Source organism: Mugil cephalus, chromosome 18, assembly GCF_022458985.1.
Source record: "Mugil cephalus isolate CIBA_MC_2020 chromosome 18, CIBA_Mcephalus_1.1, whole genome shotgun sequence".
Lineage (NCBI taxonomy): Eukaryota > Metazoa > Chordata > Actinopteri > Mugiliformes > Mugilidae > Mugil > Mugil cephalus.
Window position 1 is genome coordinate 19,331,315 of NC_061787.1, and position 15,187 is coordinate 19,346,501.

A 15,187-nucleotide genomic window follows, 5' to 3' on the forward strand; every position below is an offset into this window, starting at 1 on the left:
GCGTTCCTCTGAAGCGACAGCAGGGAATTCCTGATCTATACCAAACATCTACTCGTTCTACACCGACTCACTGGACGGCAGCGGGAAGCTGTCAGTGATTGCATACATCAAGAAGAGGTATGATCACCTCTCTGGGGTGTTAATATGATCCACTGGCCTGAAATGAGAGCCGCTGGTTCAGCCGTGACCCCGAGCCTCCACTGTGATTGTACTCCCCCCCAGCTCCAGCAGGGGGCACTGTGGTGTCGCTGTTGGGGATTAAAGACTGACGGTGGAGCAGGAACCCATCTACTACATACTGCCAAGTCACTCACAGAATTAACTTTAAAAGCCCTCCACATTAAAAGGTGATTATATAATTGCTTGCATCCTCTTGGCTGAGGACGTATGTTGAACACATGTGCAAAATATCATTCCTTCACTGTTTTAAAGTATGATGCCCTTATCCTCAAAGGGATAATAAAGTGCTGTGTAGCCCGCTTTGTCTTTGTTTTTGTTTTTCCTGATGACACTTGGTTATCACAGCTATATGCACCCAAAGTTAAGGATTAAGGATAGAGACGATGAGAACTAAATTTGCTCAAAGAGTTGCTAAACAGACATGAAGCGGGAAAGCAGAGATGCACCCTCTCCAGTGCCGTCACCTTGATGTGGAAAGAGAGGGAAGACTGTCTTTCTCCAGGGGCAGATGGGGAAGGAGAGTAACCCATTTATAATCCGCTGTCCTCCTCCTCCTCTTCCTCTTCCGCAGACAGTTGCCTGACACCATGCGTGAAATGACTCCAAATGGTTTCCCTTTGTCTACTGGCAGTGCTACTGTTACGCTTTACATGAAGCCCGGGTCTCTGTGGGCGCAAAGAGGTTGAACAGTATGGGATTCACCCTCTTTAGAATATCTAACAGCAGGGGGACGGACGCCACACACACAAGCCGGCTAGTGTGTGCGCGTATTGTAAATCGACCATGTTGTGACAAGTCAGCGTTCTGCTGGGAAACTTTTGGACCTGGCATTCATGTGGGTGTTACTTAGAAATGTAGCACCCACCTAGACCAGACCAGACACCTCCACCCCATAGCAATGACACTGATGACACCAGCCACCCCCAGCAGGATGCAGCCTGACACAGACACAAAAACAGGTGGTGTTGACCTGGCCTCCAAATTCACTATGTCCCAAACTGATCAAGTATCTGTGGGATGATCCACAGAGGCCCCTCCCCTCAACCCACAGGACCCAAACCCCAACTAACCTTCTGTTGCCAGACACCATAGGACACTCTGAGGAGGCCCATGTCCATTCTCTGATAAGTCACAGCGTTTTTGGAGACACATGGGAGACCTCCACAATATTAGGAAGGTGGTCATAATCTTATGCCTGATGGTTGTATTAGTTTCATGGTTTGTGTATGTGTCGGATGCGTCGGATCAACTGTCAGACTGTTAAAGTTGTTGGACGTCTTTTCTCTCAGGTCCCGGCTCGCTGATCATCACCAGGGCCTCTGCAGATCACTCTCCTTTTACGACTAAATCCCGTTCATTGACTTTTAGAAGGCACGGATGGGAGCACAAATCACTTTTATCAGTCACACAGATGGTTTACACGTTAGTCCTTCAACTCATCCCTCCTCCTACTGTAAGGCCGTCTGCTCCTCCCCTCCCCTCGCGAGGAAATCTCCACTTCAGCTTACTTTAGGAAACTTCCCCACATCTACAGTACTTTAAAGCCCTAAGCCCGCCGCCTCCCGACTCCCACCGTACACATCTCTGAAGCATCGCTCATTGGCAGTACTACACAGCGCTGAGAGCTTACGCGCTGAAAGCCTAATGGCCCAGCGCTGGTTAACTTCCAGGCTTACACCCCTGTTGATGAAGTCAACGCGGTCATCATCACCACTGTCTTCTCATCCCGGCTAAAACCTGCATGGCGAGCTTTATAGACGGGGAGCGTGAGGATTGTCAATAGATAGAGGGAGAGCGGGGGAAGCTGGGCGGAGAAACCTGTTAAGAGGCGTTTAAGAGCTGAAATCTCTGGAAAAATTAACTTTTTTTTTTTCTTGTAGAGGAGAGACGTGCAAACGCAGTGTCGAGAAGATTTGGAGAATCCTTAGAGAAGGATTTACTCTGTTGTAGCACCTAGTGTCAGTCAGTCACCCCGGCTGACAGAGCTGTGTTGCACCTTAGCATCCGTCAGACACCCCCGGACTGAGACTGAGCGGTATTAAGATGTACAACTTTTGCGGAACATCTCTGTTTTGACACGAGAGCAAGACTTTTTTTTATTTCTAAAAGCTGTCTTGATTAAAGGCACTCAAACAAATCCAAGTTGACGCCAAAAATACAGCTCTGGTCACACTCGGCAGACGTCTGATATGAAAGCGTGACAGCTGTTAAACCGTACAGTTGACAGTGCACTTAAGCCACGCCGGTGACGGGGACGCGTTCTGTGACTTTCCCCGGGACTGTTAAACCTAATAGCGCTTGAGATGATGTTGGTGATGTAATGGCCTCCGCTAACAGTGTGTTAACCTCTCCTCCTGTGTGCGGCGCCACGCTCCGGCGTGCCGATTAGTTCGGAGTTCGGTTCAGCGACATATGCGGAGGTCTCAAACGCATTCATCACTTCCGGCAGGAAACGTTCCGATCAAATGTCTTGAGTTAAGTGCGATTTCATGTGCCTCTGCAAGACTAGACACAGGCACCTGTACGCATAGTCTATGCTGGTGTGAGCCATTTATTCTTGTGTATCCGTCTGGCTCACTCTGTAAAAACACTAGTTGGCGCTGTGTCTTTTTGGCCAGTCGGGTTTCTTTCCACTTCCTGTTTCACTTTAAACAACAGCGACTGAAACGTTCGGCGAAACTTCTCGCACATATGTTTGAATCTCCAAACCTCCTCAGTTAACCTCTGCTCCATCTTTGTGGTCCATCTTTGCTTATCCAAAACAGTCAATTTGAACATTGGGGAGATGGAGAAGCAGTCGGAAATTCTAAAGCAGAAACACGCCACTAGCAAGCAGACCACTAGCCGTAGACCGTAGTTAGTGTAGTTACCTTTCTGGGGAGGTGCAAGTCAGGCTACGCCGTTGGCTTGTGCTGCCGCCGTAGCCATGGCGACAAATTCACACAGCAGGATGGTCATTAGTCATTGCATGTGTCCTCACTGCTGTTTCACAGTCACCCATCCGTGAGTCCAATTGACAGGCGAGCTCTGTTTGCTATTGTGTTTTATAGCTGCTGATTGCACTGCTCTGCATCTTATCTGGATGAATCCTGAGTCCAAAAGAAGAAACTTTTCTTTCTTTCTTTTTTTTTTCTCATTGTGCAACAAGAGGGACCCTGGGATTTTAAATTTACTTGAGTAGAAGCAGTTGTTTTCTGCCCGGGGCGACTGGGTTTTATAGCCCTCCACATGAAGGGCTTATCGGAGGGCTCTTTTGTGCGATGGCGAATTTTACGGCCGATTGCGCGCGCGTGTGTGTTTGAGGCGTAATCGTAAAGCTAAGTGGAGGAGGCCTGTCTTTATGGTGTCAGCGGCGGCCTGTTTAGACCTGTGCGCTCGCGGAAAAACCAGCCAAAACGCTGTGGTGTGAGGCGGTCGCTCAGGTTCACTCTCAATTTGCTGCCTCTTTTTTTTTTTTTTTTCGGAGTGACAATGCGGCGCACTTGTTGAATAAAACATAGAGCTGCGGGTTTTTTTTTTTTTTTTTTTTCTTTTCTCGCCGCGGTGTGGCTTGTGAATGGGCTGCTAATTGTGAGCGAGCGCAACCATAAAAACCATAACTGCTGTGCTCACTCATGTGTCAGAGCCCGAGCCCGACGGTGGGTTGTGAATAATAATCGTGGAATAGCGTGAATTTCCATAAATTCAAAAGGAAAGTAGCTGACACGGAAGATGGAAATCAGCTGCTTTCTAAATAATCTGCAATAATTTCTATTTTAGATCAGGGGAGTGGAGCATCATAAAGCCGCCTGATATAAAAGCTTGCGGGCCTACCTGGCGCCTGATGACATGATTCCAGCAGAGGTCACATGTGCTGAAAGTTTTGGCCTGACACGTGCGCTACACATTTGTCTAACATGGCCCTTTGTGATAAGCAGGGATCCGGATTGCATCATTACTTCAGCGCCGGCTTCCCTGCGCACCTGTTTGAAACAATACAGAGACCTACTCATCGGAATCACTAATGATCTGAGGCGTCCTTTAATGTCACACCGCTTTTTAACGACGCCAAATACAACGCCAATCTGTGTCACTAGTGTATTTAAGGGTGTCCTTCTCCCGAATTCAGGTCTAAAAATATTCGACCTATCGTGCAACCCAGTCACAAAGCCTGAAGGATGCTTGCTGAAAACATTTTTATCTTCACACCTACAGCGGAGGCTTTTCTACTTTGTTTCATCTCCCCTTCAGGGCCGTTGTTCTTTGCCTGCGTCAGAGTCTCTCGGGCAGGATTACAGCGCCGCGCTGTGCCTCGCAGATGTCTACAGGTTGTTGATGAGGTTACGGTCAGGGTATTAGCGTGGAGCTGAGTGGGGAATGTTCCACACCTCATCTCTCTGCCCACACAGCCACTGATAGGAGGAGGCTCATTATGCATCAAATGGCCGTAAATGGCCCTCGAACCGCCTGTCTTATCTGGACGAGCAGCTCCCCCCTCAGGCTCCGTGTAATCTGAGTGCTTGGTTTTTACAGTAGCGTGTGTGAATGTCTGTATTTGCTCGGTATTATCGGTACCTTCCACAACTTGACGTTTTCCTATATGTGCTCTTCACGTCCCCATCGTATCGGCGCACGAGTGGCAGCGTTCGCTCTCCGTTCGCCTGCATAATTCATGCGTTTCCGTCTCTCTTCGTCCACATGTTTGTGAGCGTTCGAGCCGACACTTGTTTACCAGACTGCTGATGTACTTGCCGCCCAGCGTATCTAACCTCCCCTCCCCACTCTCCCGCATTAGCTCATGCTGCCGATAGAGAGCTGCGATAAGGACGCCCTATCACATCAAACGAGCTGAGAAGTGGGGGGGCTTGGAGGGAGATCACCATCCCTTCCTTCCACTCCTCTCGCTGTCTCTCTCCAGCTCATCCTACTTTCCATCCATCCCCATGTTAAACCAATTAACGGTAATTACCCGGCCACCCCAGGCACAGCCTCTTTCCGCTGGCTCCGCTGTTTTGTCCTCATCTCCGCACCGACACCAAGGGCGGCTACGAGACGTGTCGGGAAGCAGGTCATTACCGTTTATTAGCTAAGGGAGGCTGATTCCCCCCGATGGGTCGTGTAGAAGTCTGCCGGAGTTTGACTGTTTGGTCGTACAGCTGACTTTACACATCAGTCTGGTTGCAGTGATGTTGTTGTTACTTGAGGCACATATGTGCAATATGGCTTGTGATATTTGTCCATTTATGTTTTGTCATGTCAAGCCTTGAGTGTTGGTGGGATTAAGGAGAAATTTGTGACCAAGTGTGAGTCGGTGATGGAACTGGCTGCCGTCAAACGTGACCTTTGCTTTGGAGACATGCAGCTCAGTTGAACTGAAGTTGAACTGAAGTTCCCCAAGTTGCAACCTCCAGGGAGCGCTTAACGTGACCAACAGCAAAACACACATTTACAACCTGGTACGACAAAACAACTTTGATTTCTAAAGCTAATTTTCCCATTCAGGACAACTGTATGACATGAATTTTTAAAGAACTCGAAGCTTCATGTTGTACGCAACTACTGTTGTGTACATGTTGTGTAGGGATCTCCATAAAGTGTCCTCCATCGTTATAAACAGGCCATATTTCCCCTTACTGTATGGGAGTTACAGGCAGCTGCCCAAAATGCACAGTGATTACTCATGGTTACATTTTCTTTAGAAACTGTGGAATGCTACAGCGATTAGGCATAACATTATGACCTGGTCTAGGTGGGTGGTACATCCAAGACGGATGCCAGGTCCAAAAGTTTCCCAGCAGAAGTTGGTCAATGATATGTACATATCCTGTAAGTGGTCATAATGTTGTGGCATGTATGAAATGTCTAAATTGCAAACTTCTAAGGTGACGGCTGTTGTGAAGTTGACTGATGACTTAAGGACGATAGTGAACGAAAGGATGTAAGAATGTGACAATTAACTGTCTGGGGCAACAATCCGTCTCTTCCCGTCTGCGTCAAATGATTTACATTAACCAGACTCTAATGCAATGTGCATGCAGATATGAAAATACTCAACTCAGCAAAGCACTTAGATAAAGACAAAACAGGCTCGATAGTTGATGTGAGGGATCGTCTTGCTCGGTGGAAGTTGTTTTTCATGGAGCACGGGAATGAATGGGAGTTAATGGGTTCCACTGAAGGGTGGAAAACGAGCCCTGATATCTCCCTCAACGCTGAAACTCCGCAGACTCGAGATGTCAAATGTTCGACTCTTGTGTTTAGACTGCTCGGGACTCAACCAGATTGTCGTTCTGTCTGAGTTTATCGTGGGTTTCAGAAAAAGCTTTCCAGTTATTGATAACCGCGAGTCTGACATCTGCAAGTGTTTATCTCTGTGAGAAAAAAAAAAAAAAGACAATGGTGCTGCTTAAAGTCACGACTTTCACTTTTTGTGGTTGAGTGTTTCATGTGAAGGTTGCAACATATCAGGCTGTTCTATGGAGACACATTAAGAAACAATAAAATCATATAAATTTAAGACTACAACATGCAGAAACAACAGCTAATTCAAGTTTGTTGTCTGTAAATGTTGTGCGCCTTTTCCCTTGACTTCCATTCAGATTGAGACATTTTCAAAAAACGTATTTATGATGTGAAGGTTTTCTAAAAACTTCATAAAAGTTTATCCTTAATGTAACATGGGTGTAGAGATCGTTAGCCGTGGCTAATTATGTAAATCTATTACCTGACATGTATAAATTTCAGCGTTTTCTCGTACTCATTATCCAGCGCTGATGGGTGTGAATCCACTTCTTCTCACACCGCTTTCTTTCCGAACTGAGGAACAATCCGACAACACTTCGTAGCAACACGAGTAGTCGGTAGTTAATATTCAAACGGGCCATTCTGTCCTGGGAAACGCAATCAATCGGTCACAGATCAGGCATTCTCCCGACAATGAGACACAATCAATCATGCTTAGCAGTTTTCCTAACCGGTAATCACAGGATATGCTGATTCCTGAAGTTTACGTGAATACAAATGAGCCTCCGCCCGGCCCCTGGCTTAGCGAGCGCACACCTTTACCCACTTGATTAATGACGCGGGTTTCACGCCGAGGTGATGCTGAAAATTGAAAGAGGTCACAGCCGCGTCACCTCTTTGTGACACATCCGGCGACGAACCGGCTTCTTTTGTTTACGCCGCTCCGGCTGACGCTTGACACGATTATGAGCGCACCTCTAAGTACGTGGGCGCGCACACGCCGCCCACGCCCTGCTGCGTCTAAGGGACCATGAGCTCATCGTGTCAGAAATCCCCCCCCCCGCTTCCCAGTGTGGGGTGGGCACCTCGTTTTCCTGAATTATTTAAGGCCCTATTTTATAATGGGAGTCTTGATATTGGTGCATGATGCCCCCTCGCAATTATGTCAGCTTAAATAATAAATGAGTCGCCGGGTGGGTGGGGAGGGGGGTCAGTGCCCAGTCAGTAGTTTGGCGGGGTGGCATGGTAACATGATCTGACTGATGTTTGAGGGAAAAGGCACTTTTCACTTTGGCTTCGTAAGAGACTGGGGAGTCGGTGCTGCGTGTGTGTTTGTGGATGAGTGTGTCTGGAGAGCTTTGCATATGTCTGTGTGTACAGCTCTCACCTGTTCATATGGGTTAGACAGGACACACAGTCACCTGCTTCACCTTCTGTCTTTACGTGTGTGTGTTTTTTTGTGTGTGTGTGTGTGCAGTGTCTGTTTTTTTCCTGATTTGTTTCAATAAAATCCATCTGTCGACTTGTTGGTCAGCTCTTTCCGTCTTTCTTCTCTCGCTCTCTCTCTCTCACACACACACACACACACACACACACACACACACACACACAGCACACACACACACACACACACACACACACACACACGCTCTCCGGTTGAGGTTCAGCTTGCATCTCCCAGCTGCAGGTGGCTCAGAGGTCTTATGGCTGCAGGGCTGGTGGGGGAGGCACTGACCTGTGAAAACCTCCAGCTCCAGACTCCCTCGCTCTGGTCTCTCGGCTAATTCAATAAAGGCCATTCAGACAAACTGCGGCCAACATCTGTGTGCGCTCGCGCATCGCAGCGGCTGCAGGAGTCACCGGTTTGGGCCACGCTTTACGCTCGGTTACCGCTTCGCTTAAATTTTGGGCCTGAACGAGCAGCCGTTTATTTAGTGAACCGCGCCGCCGCCGAGAGACGGCGCATTTCGGGAGGTTAACAGTGGCCAAGTGCTGCGGCATTCACTTCGTTCTTGTGTTCATTTGGCACCTCTCGCTTCAAATAAAGGCTTTTTTTCGTGAATCCGTCATTTACATGTATTTTTAAATGTGTCAGAATTTGGAATGCCTGTTGCAGTGGCATCTGAATGTGTTCCTGTCCAAAACATAAAGATATACGAAATATGAATGAAAATACGTTTTCATGCTGAAAAGAAGAGATGTCAATCAACTGTGAAAGCTTGTGATTGCATTTAGACTATATAGCAAAAGACTATATAGAAGTCATACCACCCTTCAGCACAGACACAGAGTTCCACCTTTTATGGATCTGAGATCAGAAGCACGGTGTTGCTCATCCTCCTCTGTCCCACTTTTCTCCTGTCACCCATTTGATGACAGAAAAGACGGCAGAGATGAAGAAAAAAGGATGTCTTTGTCTGGGGGATGCAGGGAATGGAGAGGATGGGGGGTGGAGGAAAAAGAGAGGCGAGTGGAGAGGTGAAAGGGGGCAGGAGGAGGTATCAAGTTACCTCTCTCCCCCTTCGGCCCTTACGCCAGCTCCTTGCCTTATCAGTCCTCTGCACCTCCAAATTAAATTTGTCCCGCGATGGTGTGTATGGAGGCAGGCCGCTCTGCTTTGCTTCAGCAGAGCGGCAGGGGCCCCCGAAGAGCCGAGCTGGATGCTGCCGATGACGGGCCAGATGCAATCAGGGACTGGACCGATGTGTCTGTGTGAGGAGGAGGGGGTGAAAGGAGAAGCCTATCGTGGAGATAAACAGCGTCTGGCATCGCTAGGGCCCTCAGCCAGGACCGAGTGCACACCTCCTCTCTGCTCCTCGTGTCCACTCACAGACAATTGATTCATCTCTTCTGTGCAAGCATCAAGAGGAACCTGTTGTAGCTTACTTTCCTGACTCAGTGCAAAGAACCGGACGGACAGCAGATGAAAGCAAAAACATCCTCTCAGGGAAGCTTGAATGAGTCCTCTCAAGTCACAACTGACAAGCTCCCTCATTCCCCTTAGTGCTCAGGAAGTATAGTGAAGTTTACAGTAACAATTGTGAAAGGTCTTCTGCACATCTATTCTAAAGCTGGAGATGGAGATAGCACTCAAAGAACTGACCCTCTACATATTCATCCATTACTATTATTGCCACGTCCGTGTAGCCTTCTGCATTTCATAGAGTAAGAATGAGCGATGAGTAGCTGATTCAACAATGGACGAACAGCAGAAAACCAATAAGTTTGTTTTTTAAGTTGATTTAAGTTAATAGAAGCTATGCTAACTTCAGTTCTATTAAACCGAGTTTTCATTTAAGCTAACTGGAGCCATGCTAAGTTAAGTGAAGTTAAACTGAGTTGAGTTAAACTAAACTATGCTAAGTGAGGTTAAACTGAGTTGAGTACAGTTAAGCTAACCTAAGCTATGTTAAGTTAGACTGATGCTATGTTAAGTGAAGTTAAACTGTGCTGAGTTCAGTTAAGCTAGCCTATGCTAAATTAAATACAGTTAGATTGAATTGAGTTGAGCTTAGCAGTGCTAGGTTAAGTTTAGTTAAACTGAGCTGACTTCGGTTAAGGTAAGTGCTTAAGGTAAATGCTAAGCTAAGCTATGCTAAGTTACATTTAAGTTGGACTGATTTCAGTCACTTACCATGTTTACCATGGTACATGTTACCATGTTCACATATAGGCTATACACAAAAGAATATGTAGGCAAGAAAAACTATTTTAAATCAGAATCTGACCAGAACCTGATTCTGGTTCTGATTCGAAATAATTTTTCGACATCGCATTCTTCAGCTTGTACAGGTGAGCATGTAAAAGTTACTTGAAGTATCGTCAGTGAAGGATATTCCTCACTGAACATTATTCACCGTGTGTGCGTTGCACCGTTACCTGAACACATTTAGTTTTTAGCGTCGCCCCATGAAGAGGCTCTGTTAGCTCTAGCGGGCTCCCGAGGAGCTGTATTGTTTCGTGGTCTTTTGGCACCGTCTCGTCAGACAGTGAGAATACCGCGACTTCCACTTGCCATTTTGTTTTGTTTGGCTTTCTTTTTTTTTGTTTGTTGTTGTTTTGTTTGCTCAGACGTCTCAGCGAAAAGGTCGATCCCCTGTTGGGGCCGCGACGGCGGAAGAAGAAAAAAAAAATAAAAATAACTGCGTCGTTTAAACTCTGCATCTGACAGCTACAAGTACCGCGCCTCCAATTTTCTATTGTCGTACATAGTGTAAAAGCAGACGGGAAGCTTTTGTGGCGATGTGAATCCTTCAGCATAAAGGTTACTCTTAATTGAGAAAGCATCTATGAGCCCTTTGACAGTTCCAAAGCATTCAGCCGGCTGTCGAGATAAGAGGCGACGTTACCGGCTTTGAGCCGTGCAGTGTGTTGGTACAAAGAGTTATAATGAGCTGCGGGTATGCAAACACACGGCCTCCCGCGCACTCGCACCAAACAAGAATGCAGCCAAAACACACACACACACACACATAAACACAATGATGCGCACTTCCTCAAGTGCTAACACGCACTCGCACATATTCCCCGGTTGGCCCTCCATGGCCCGTGGTGATGAATGCCACGGGAGGCCCATAGTGCGAGGCCCGGCCTGGCTGACGGATAGAGCCATTGATTCTGTCTCTCTCTTCCTCTCACACACACGCACACACACTCATTGTCTACCCGCGACGTGACAATGCCTCTTTTCAGACCTCTTAATCGGCCCGACGTTGACTAATTGAATTCATTAACCGTCCGGCCGCGGGCTGCTCATTGTGCTCCCGGTTATTTACAGGTCCATTTAAAAAAAAAAAAAAAAAAAAAAAAAGCAGCGATACAGAGGAAATGTCAGGTTATAGTTGGAACGGTATTATGCGAACGCACTGGCTGTGTGCGCGTCCGCGCGTGGGTTCACAATCAAGCGTTAGATTTTAAACACACGCGTACCGTTTAATAGCCATGAATGATTTAGTGCGCGGACTTAAAGGAGTGGAGGGAAAGCCCCCCGATTTGCTCCGACTGACTTTATTTTACGGGCAGACGATGACAAAGAAAATTAATCACAACCTACTTAGCGTTCGGTTCGGTGTGTGTGTGTGTGTGTGTGTGTGTGTGTGCGTGTCAGGTGGGGTTAACCAGCCTATAGGAGGAGGAGAACCCTAGGGAGGGCTTTTATTCCAAGCCAAATAAAACCCTACATCAAGCATGGTTTCAAAAACTATCCCCAAGGCCTACTTAAGAAAATATCAACGCCCTGTATCCCGGATCCAGGGAGTTTTTCAATTCTGGGAACGGCTTTCCCTCACTTCTCGCCTGTTATCCCACACACACCAACTATTTGGACGTGTAATGAAATATGCTTTTCTAGCTCTCTCGTTAGTCTGCCGTGATTTATTGAATTAATTTCACAAGTGTAATATTTTGGAATAACACATCGGGGCACGGCTGCGTGGCTCGTGTAGGCATTCATGTCGCTGCTTTGTAATGGCCTCGCTTTGCTTTTACACACTCACCAACAATCAGCGCTTCTTTTATTAGTAGAAGGGAGTGTGGGTGTTTTTTTTGTTTTTTTTGTTTTTATTACGCTCGAGTCAATCGAAGGCCAGCGTTGCAGAAGTTTAATTACTTAAGTGAGTTTAATTACGGGCGCTCGGATATTTTCATTCATTCGGCTGCTGGTTTAATTTAGCCGCGTCACGTTCGCGGAGCGCGGTTACCTTCGTCGCGCGTCTTTTGTCACACATCAAGCGTCCGCCGGTGCGTCCTGACCGCGCCGCGGCCCCCCCCGTGCTTAATTTTAGACTTCCCAGCGTCGCCGCTCTGTTCGGGGCACGTCACGCTTGTTTGACAGGGCGGCCGGTGAGTGGGGCCCCAGGTGTGTGAATGAGCTCCATCCGCACTCCGGTAATGGTTTTTATTGGCAGATACACTCCCGCCCACACACACACAGTCCTGTGTATAAAAAAAAAAAAAAAAGAGAGAAAACCGAACCCTAGGAAGACAAAACACACTAACGTCTTTGTGTTCCTTCGCTCGTGTTTTAACCAAATTTACTTGTGAGTGGACCACAGGAAGTGCTTCAGCGGGCCGGGAGGTCAAACCGTTAATATGCTAGATGTGATGGGTATGGGGGAGGGCGCGTCTGAGACGGGAAAAGAGGAAATATAACACTTAACAAGGGACAAAGGAGCAAGCATGAAGAGAATGACTCTCCTGTTGCCGTAGATGTTTGTGTACCCGGTGTCTACCCTGAAAAAAAGATGTGCTTCACGGGAAAAGAAAGGGATGAAAAACACGAGTTGCTCCGCGCTTGAAGCGGAGGATGACGAGGCAGGTCCAAAGGCGCGTACGTTTTGTCTGGCCCAATTAAGTGCGGGAATCCGATCCCGGCCCGGGCTTGTGAAAACCACCTCTCGGCGTCTCTTTGGAGGCGTTCAGCGGAAGACACGTGCACACAAAGGCTTTTAAAGGTTAGGTGTTGTAACCGAATAACCCGCTTATGTGTAGAACATTTGCCTAAAGCGGTAATTTAGATGATGGACTCGGACTGCCCCGGACAGTTGCGGCCATCTGTTATTGGGATTACAGGTCGGTGGACACTCTCGGTGCCTGGTAGGTACGGCTGTGAAAATGATTATCACGGCACGACGCACAAAAGAGCTTTGTCTCAGACGAAAACAGAGGGTACGTCAAAGAAAAACGCAGACATCTTTCCTTTCATAGGAAATAACTTCAGTGAGACATGATGCTGTTGTATTATTTTACTCTGGAGTGATGGATGTGAAATTGAAGAGTGGGTTTAAATGTTTAAATTCATGGCTTGTCATATTTCTTTATTAAACTTTTTGCTGAGTAAGTTGTGATATCCTCTCAGCTTTGCATATTTCAACGTGGGATACCTGGTGAGAGAGGAGCTCATTCGTTATGTGCAGCCGCTCTGTTGCAGAGTTTTTCCCAGTGTGATAAGAAAAGTTTTGACCCTGACGTGATTTGAACACGCAACCTTCTGATCTGGAGTCAGACGCGCTACCGTTGCGCCACAAGGTCTGCGATCAGTGCGTTTCGACTCGGTGTCGTTCACGGGGGACTAGCAGCGAGCGCGTGGTCTCGAATGCAAACGGACGCGGAGCCAACAAAGCTTTTTACACGCTCTTTACATCTCATCTTCTAGTCACTAAGGTCGTGGAGCTGGAGCCTTTCCCAGCAACAACCACTCACGCTCACACCTAGGGTCAGTTTAGGGTCCACTCTTTACATGTTGCTGACAAACCCTGATAGGTTCCCTCGAGTGATTTTGATAGCAACCCGGTAGACCTGTCACTCAAAAGCAGCCAAACTCTTACTTATGCATAACTTTAAGCTTTTATAAATTTATAAATTGAAATAAAAAATGTCCTTTGGAAATTGACTGTAGAGACCGAAACATTTTTTTTTTATATACCAGGCTGTAGACATTTATTTTTACATGGTCAAGTCAATGGGGATTGACTTGATTTTGGAGTCAGCCTCAAGTGGCCATTCTTGGAACTACAGTTTTCTGCATTTTTATGAAACACATTACACATTAATTTGAAGTTTTAGTTTCCAGAATACATTAAGTTCTGTGGTTGAGTTTATTTACTAACCCAGTTACATTCCAGAGAGATGCCCGGTTTACCAGAATTAACTGAATCATAAGTATAGTTAATAATGTATTGGGGAACTGAATGCACTATAGATTTGAGGCCATCCAAAATTAAAATTTAGCTCTCTCATCACTCTTTTCCATTCTATCACTTTCCAGTTGCCTCCCTTCAACCAGGTCTTGTCTCACTTTGTCCACTAAAATGTTTTTCTATATACAATTATGTATTCTCTCTCTCTCTCTCTCTCTCTTCCCCTCAGTAGTACATATTTTTTTCGTCTTCGTTTTCTCATTCCTCTTTTGATCTCGTGTAAGCGCTGCAGTGTTTTTCTCATCTCCGTGCTGCGGGGCAGCGGAGCATGTCTGCGGTCTGCCGTTCCACAAACCCTCGGCGTTAGCCGGGGGCCAAGCGCTCCACCGCTTCTGGACGGATCCTCGCCCTCGTGCACGTGCGCGGAACATCGTGGTGTGTTAAAGACGTTCGGCGGCTCTCGTTACCGCCCGCTTCTGCGCGCGCTGAGAGTTTTAATGAGGCAGATGTGATTTTTTAGCCATAGGTAGTGGCAGTTATTTGGTTGCTCCTGATCATGTTTCAAGGCAGGAGATGAATATGCATTTAGAAAATGATTAGACGGATTTATTCAGATGCGCAAGCATCCATCATTAACGCGGTGGCCCTCCCACGTCCTTATGCAAACTATCACATCATAGGTAAATAGTCCATTCATGCAGTAACCTCTCTCTGTAACAAATAGCTTGCTGCTGGAGGAGGGCTCATATAAATACCTATTAGACAACCCAATTGTCTTACTGCCAGCTTAGGAACGCCGACCTGGCTAGCTAAATTGAGCCCTGAGTGGCATTCATCAGCGTCCTTTGTCATTCTACCTCCTGCCTCTCTCACCAGGGGTAATTGACTGGAGAATAATGCCGGCCGATCAGTCCACCTGTGGAGGGACAGGCCGCAGATTGATTAGCTCTGCGGCGGCACACACAGCGAGCCGCACAGTGACTGAGATATTGTTATTCCCCGATATGAAACAGCTCTAATGGAGCCGGACAAGGACCGATGATGAGAGGGGATGGGACGGAATAAGAAAAGCGCTGGAAATATTACTGCCGCTCGTTTATTTAAGAGGCGCATTTTGCACAATGAAAAGGTTGAGTTTCTTGTCATAT

At 47.0% G+C, this 15,187-nt stretch overlaps 1 protein-coding gene and 1 non-coding gene across 5 annotated transcripts in view; one reads left to right on the top strand and one right to left on the bottom strand.

The window, feature by feature from the left end:
• LOC124995993 (partitioning defective 3 homolog) overlaps nucleotides 1-15,187 on the top strand; it is a 336,782-nt gene that overhangs the window by 65,223 nt on the left and 256,372 nt on the right. The gene's annotated exons all lie outside the window — the stretch shown is intronic.
• Nucleotides 13,360-13,431, bottom strand: trnaw-cca. Its single transcript has one exon. It is a non-coding gene; the product is annotated as a tRNA-Trp (tRNA).